Genomic DNA, 7,125 nt, shown 5'->3' on the forward strand with positions numbered 1-7,125 from the left:
CCGGGGTGCCTACAATGTCCACAACTTACCCAGCAAAGGCGCACTGTGATTGGGAAGAAAAGTTGGGAAAGTGGGCAAAAGTCCCGAATTTGGTCCAAAAGCACACCCAGGTTCGAGTCCCACAAGTCCCGCCGCGTTCCACCAGTGTCTCGGGGTGCCTACAATGTCCACAACGCACCCAGCAAAGGCGCACTGTGATTGGGAAGAAAAGTTGGGAAAGTGGGCAAAAGTCCCGAATTTGGTCCAAAATCACACCCAGGTTCGAGTCCCACAAGTCCCGCCGCGTTCCACCAGGGTTCCGGGGTGCCTACAATGTCCACGACGCACCCAGCAAAGGCGCACTGTGATTGGGAAGAAAAGTTGGGAAAGTGGGCAAAAGTCCCGAATTTGGTCCAAAATCACACCCAGGTTCGAGTCCCACAAGTCCCGCCGCGTTCCACCAGGGTTCCGGGGTGCCTACAATGTCCACGACGCACCCAGCAAAGGCGCACTGTGATTGGGAAGAAAAGTTGGGAAAGTGGGCAAAAGTCCCGAATTTGGTCCAAAATCACACCCAGGTTCGAGTCCCACAAGTCCCGCCGCGTTCCACCAGTGTCTCGGGGCGCCTACAATGTCCACAACGCACCCAGCAAAGGCGCACTGTGATTGGGAAGAAAAGTTGGGAAAGTGGGCAAAAGTCCCGAATTGGATCCAAAATCACACCCAGGTTCGAGTCCCACAAGTCCCGCCGCGTTCCACCAGGGTTCCGGGGTGCCTACAATGTCCACAACTTACCCAGCAAAGGTGCACTGTGATTGGGAAGAAAAGTTGGGAAAGTGGGCAAAAGTCCCGAATTTTATCCAAAATCACACCCAGGTTCGAGTCCCGCAAGTCCCGCCGCGTTCCACCAGGGTTCCGGGGTGCCTACAATGTCCACAACGCACCCAGCAAAGGCGCACTGTGATTGGGAAGAAAAGTTGGGAAAGTGGGCAAAAGTCCCGAATTTGGTCCAAAATCACACCCAGGTTCGAGTCCCACAAGTCCCGCCGCGTTCCACCAGGGTTCCGGGGTGCCTACAATGTCCACAACGCACCCAGCAAAGGCGCACTGTGATTGGGAAGAAAAGTTGGGAAAGTGGGCAAAAGTCCCGAATTTGGTCCAAAATCACACCCAGGTTCGAGTCCCACAAGTCCCGCCGCGTTCCACCAGGGTTCCGGGGTGCCTACAATGTCCACAACGCACCCAGCAAAGGCGCACTGTGATTGGGAAGAAAAGTTGGGAAAGTGGGCAAAAGTCCCGAATTTGGTCCAAAATCACACCCAGGTTCGAGTCCCACAAGTCCCGCCGCGTTCCACCAGGGTTCCGGGGTGCCTACAATGTCCACAACGCACCCAGCAAAGGCGCACTGTGATTGGGAAGAAAAGTTGGGAAAGTGGGCAAAAGTCCCGAATTTGGTCCAAAATCACACCCAGGTTCGAGTCCCACAAGTCCCGCCGCGTTCCACCAGGGTTCCGGGGTGCCTACAATGTCCACGACGCACCCAGCAAAGGCGCACTGTGATTGGGAAGAAAAGTTGGGAAAGTGGGCAAAAGTCCCGAATTTGGTCCAAAATCACACCCAGGTTCGAGTCCCACAAGTCCCGCCGCGTTCCACCAGGGTTCCGGGGTGCCTACAATGTCCACAACGCACCCAGCAAAGGCGCACTGTGATTGGGAAGAAAAGTTGGGAAAGTGGGCAAAAGTCCCGAATTTGGTCCAAAATCACACCCAGGTTCGAGTCCCACAAGTCCCGCCGCGTTCCACCAGTGTCTCGGGGTGCCTACAATGTCCACAACGCACCCAGCAAAGGCGCACTGTGATTGGGAAGAAAAGTTGGGAAAGTGGGCAAAAGTCCCGAATTTGGTCCAAAATCACACCCAGGTTCCAGTCCCACAAGTCCCGCCGCGTTCCACCAGTGTCTCGGGGTGCCTACAATGTCCACAACGCACCCAGCAAAGGTGCACTGTGATTGGGAAGAAAAGTTGGGAAAGTGGGCAAAAGTCCCGAATTTTATCCAAAATCACACCCAGGTTCGAGTCCCACAAGTCCCGCCGCGTTCCACCAGGGTTCCGGGGTGCCTACAATGTCCACAACTTACCCAGCAAAGGCGCACTGTGAGTGGGGAGAAAAGTTGGGAAAGTGGGCAAAAGTCCCGAATTTGGTCCAAAATCACACCCAGGTTCGAGTCCCACAAGTCCCGCCGCGTTCCACCAGGGTTCCGGGGTGCCTACAATGTCCACAACGCACCCAGCAAAGGCGCACTGTGATTGGGAAGAAAAGTTGGGAAAGTGGGCAAAAGTCCCGAATTTGGTCCAAAATCACACCCAGGTTCGAGTCCCACAAGAAAAGTCCCGAATTTGGTCCAAAATCACACCCAGGTTCGAGTCCCGCAAGTCCCGCCGCGTTCCATCAGAGTGCCGGGGTGCCTACAATGTCCACAACGCACCCAGCAAAGGCGCACTGTGATTGGGAAGAAAAGTTGGGAAAGTGGGCAAAAGTCCCGAATTCGGTCCAAAATCACACCCAGGTTCGAGTCCCACAAGTCCCGCCGCGTTCCACCAGGGTTCCGGGGTGCCTACAATGTCCACGACGCACCCAGCAAAGGCGCACTGTGATTGGGAAGAAAAGTTGGGAAAGTGGGCAAAAGTCCCGAATTTGGTCCAAAATCACACCCAGGTTCGAGTCCCACAAGTCCCGCCGCGTTCCACCAGTGTCTCGGGGTGCCTACAATGTCCACAACGCACCCAGCAAAGGCGCACTGTGATTGGGAAGAAAAGTTGGGAAAGTGGGCAAAAGTCCCGAATTTGGTCCAAAATCACACCCAGGTTCGAGTCCCACAAGTCCCGCCGCGTTCCACCAGGGTTCCGGGGTGCCTACAATGCCTAAGACGCACCCAGCAAAGGCGCACTGTGATTGGGAAGAAAAGTTGGGAAAGTGGGCAAAAGTCCCGAATTTGGTCCAAAATCACACCCAGGTTCGAGTCCCACAAGTCCCGCCGCGTTCCACCAGGGTTCCGGGGTGCCTACAATGTCCACAACTTACCCAGCAAAGGCGCACTGTGATTGGGAAGAAAAGTTGGGAAAGTGGGCAAAAGTCCCGAATTTGGTCCAAAATCACACCCAGGTTCGAGTCCCACAAGTCCCGCCGCGTTCCACCAGTGTCTCGGGGTGCCTACAATGTCCACAACGCACCCAGCAAAGGCGCACTGTGATTGGGAAGAAAAGTTGGGAAAGTGGGCAAAAGTCCCGAATTTGGTCCAAAATCACACCCAGGTTCGAGTCCCACAAGTCCCGCCGCGTTCCACCAGGGTTCCGGGGTGCCTACAATGTCCACAACTTACCCAGCAAAGGCGCACTGTGATTGGGAAGAAAAGTTGGGAAAGTGGGCAAAAGTCCCGAATTTGGTCCAAAAGCACACCCAGGTTCGAGTCCCACAAGTCCCGCCGCGTTCCACCAGTGTCTCGGGGTGCCTACAATGTCCACAACGCACCCAGCAAAGGCGCACTGTGATTGGGAAGAAAAGTTGGGAAAGTGGGCAAAAGTCCCGAATTTGGTCCAAAATCACACCCAGGTTCGAGTCCCACAAGTCCCGCCGCGTTCCACCAGGGTTCCGGGGTGCCTACAATGTCCACGACGCACCCAGCAAAGGCGCACTGTGATTGGGAAGAAAAGTTGGGAAAGTGGGCAAAAGTCCCGAATTTGGTCCAAAATCACACCCAGGTTCGAGTCCCACAAGTCCCGCCGCGTTCCACCAGGGTTCCGGGGTGCCTACAATGTCCACGACGCACCCAGCAAAGGCGCACTGTGATTGGGAAGAAAAGTTGGGAAAGTGGGCAAAAGTCCCGAATTTGGTCCAAAATCACACCCAGGTTCGAGTCCCACAAGTCCCGCCGCGTTCCACCAGTGTCTCGGGGCGCCTACAATGTCCACAACGCACCCAGCAAAGGCGCACTGTGATTGGGAAGAAAAGTTGGGAAAGTGGGCAAAAGTCCCGAATTGGATCCAAAATCACACCCAGGTTCGAGTCCCACAAGTCCCGCCGCGTTCCACCAGGGTTCCGGGGTGCCTACAATGTCCACAACTTACCCAGCAAAGGTGCACTGTGATTGGGAAGAAAAGTTGGGAAAGTGGGCAAAAGTCCCGAATTTTATCCAAAATCACACCCAGGTTCGAGTCCCGCAAGTCCCGCCGCGTTCCACCAGGGTTCCGGGGTGCCTACAATGTCCACAACGCACCCAGCAAAGGCGCACTGTGATTGGGAAGAAAAGTTGGGAAAGTGGGCAAAAGTCCCGAATTTGGTCCAAAATCACACCCAGGTTCGAGTCCCACAAGTCCCGCCGCGTTCCACCAGGGTTCCGGGGTGCCTACAATGTCCACAACGCACCCAGCAAAGGCGCACTGTGATTGGGAAGAAAAGTTGGGAAAGTGGGCAAAAGTCCCGAATTTGGTCCAAAATCACACCCAGGTTCGAGTCCCACAAGTCCCGCCGCGTTCCACCAGGGTTCCGGGGTGCCTACAATGTCCACAACGCACCCAGCAAAGGCGCACTGTGATTGGGAAGAAAAGTTGGGAAAGTGGGCAAAAGTCCCGAATTTGGTCCAAAATCACACCCAGGTTCGAGTCCCACAAGTCCCGCCGCGTTCCACCAGGGTTCCGGGGTGCCTACAATGTCCACAACGCACCCAGCAAAGGCGCACTGTGATTGGGAAGAAAAGTTGGGAAAGTGGGCAAAAGTCCCGAATTTGGTCCAAAATCACACCCAGGTTCGAGTCCCACAAGTCCCGCCGCGTTCCACCAGGGTTCCGGGGTGCCTACAATGTCCACAACGCACCCAGCAAAGGCGCACTGTGATTGGGAAGAAAAGTTGGGAAAGTGGGCAAAAGTCCCGAATTTGGTCCAAAATCACACCCAGGTTCGAGTCCCACAAGTCCCGCCGCGTTCCACCAGGGTTCCGGGGTGCCTACAATGTCCACAACGCACCCAGCAAAGGCGCACTGTGATTGGGAAGAAAAGTTGGGAAAGTGGGCAAAAGTCCCGAATTTGGTCCAAAATCACACCCAGGTTCGAGTCCCACAAGTCCCGCCGCGTTCCACCAGTGTCTCGGGGTGCCTACAATGTCCACAACGCACCCAGCAAAGGCGCACTGTGATTGGGAAGAAAAGTTGGGAAAGTGGGCAAAAGTCCCGAATTTGGTCCAAAATCACACCCAGGTTCGAGTCCCACAAGTCCCGCCGCGTTCCACCAGTGTCTCGGGGTGCCTACAATGTCCACAACGCACCCAGCAAAGGCGCACTGTGATTGGGAAGAAAAGTTGGGAAAGTGGGCAAAAGTCCCGAATTTGGTCCAAAATCACACCCAGGTTCGAGTCCCACAAGTCCCGCCGCGTTCCACCAGGGTTCCGGGGTGCCTACAATGTCCACAACTTACCCAGCAAAGGTGCACTGTGATTGGGAAGAAAAGTTGGGAAAGTGGGCAAAAGTCCCGAATTTGGTCCAAAATCACACCCAGGTTCGAGTCCCACAAGTCCCGCCGCGTTCCACCAGGGTTCCGGGGTGCCTACAATGTCCACAACGCACCCAGCAAAGGCGCACTGTGATTGGGAAGAAAAGTTGGGAAAGTGGGCAAAAGTCCCGAATTTGGTCCAAAATCACACCCAGGTTCGAGTCCCACAAGTCCCGACGCGTTCCACCAGTGTCTCGGGGTGCCTACAATGTCCACAACGCACCCAGCAAAGGCGCACTGTGATTGGGAAGAAAAGTTGGGAAAGTGGGCAAAAGTCCCGAATTTGGTCCAAAATCACACCCAGGTTCGAGTCCCACAAGTCCCGCCGCGTTCCACCAGGGTTCCGGGGTGCCTACAATGTCCACGACGCACCCAGCAAAGGCGCACTGTGATTGGGAAGAAAAGTTGGGAAAGTGGGCAAAAGTCCCGAATTTGATCCAAAATTATGCCCGGGTTGGAGTACCACGAGTCCGGCCGCGTTCCACCGGTGTCCCGGGGGTGCCTGGCATGTCCACAACTTACCCAGCAAAGGCGCACTGTGATTGGGAAGAAAAGTTGGGAAAGTGGGCAAAAGTCCCGAATTTGATCCAAAATTATGCCCGGGTTGGAGTACCACGAGTCCGGCCGCGTTCCACCGGTGTCCCGGGGGTGCCTGCCATGTCCACAACTTACCCAGCAAAGGCGCACTGTGATTGGGAAGAAAAGTTGGGAAAGTGGGCAAAAGTCCCGAATTTGATCCAAAATTATGCCCGGGTTGGAGTACCACGAGTCCGGCCGCGTTCCACCGGTGTCCCGGGGGTGCCTGCCATGTCCACAACTTACCCAGCAAAGGCGCACTGTGATTCAGAAGAAAAGTTGGGAAAGTGGGGAAAAAAAGGACCGTGAAATATCCAAAATTATGCCCGGGTTGGAGTACCACGAGTCCGGCCGCGTTCCACCGGTGTCCCGGGGGTGCCTGGCACGTCCACAACTTACCCAGCAAAGGCGCACTGTCAGTGGGGAAGACCAAACATGTCTCGGATTTTTTCCAAGTACCTTAACGAGAGAGGCTAAAAAGCACCTGTTTTTACCTTCTCTCGTTGTTGTACTTAGAAAAAAAACGAGAAAATAAAAAATCTGGGTTTTTTTCTAAGTACCTTAACGAGAGAGGCTAAAAAAAACCATTTTTTACCTTCTCTCGTTGTTGTACTTAGAAAAAAAACGAGAAAAAAATTTTTCCCCATTCATTTCAATGGGAGTTCATTTTTTTTTTGGGATTTTTTCTAAGTACCTTAACGAGAGAGGCTTAATTTTTCACCTACTTTTTACCTTCTCTCGATTTTTCGTTTTTTACCTGGTCGACCAAAACACCTCCATCTCGTTACTATGTGCACCATGTCTGACAGGCTGAAATCACAGGGAACGCGTCCGAGTCAAAGTGAGCTATTTTCGGACACAAATATGGTGTTTTCCCCCTCTATCCTCTGGTTCTTTTTTCAAACTGATCTTCCAGCATCTGAGCGACAGGGGCTCATGCAGACACCTGTGTCCGCCCGAGGGGCGCCTTCCCGGACACATATATGGTGCTTCCCCCCTCTTTACCCCGGTCCTTTTTCAAACTGATCTTC

This window comes from Nerophis lumbriciformis, unplaced genomic scaffold (assembly GCF_033978685.3).
Source record: "Nerophis lumbriciformis unplaced genomic scaffold, RoL_Nlum_v2.1 HiC_scaffold_44, whole genome shotgun sequence".
Taxonomy (NCBI): domain Eukaryota; kingdom Metazoa; phylum Chordata; class Actinopteri; order Syngnathiformes; family Syngnathidae; genus Nerophis; species Nerophis lumbriciformis.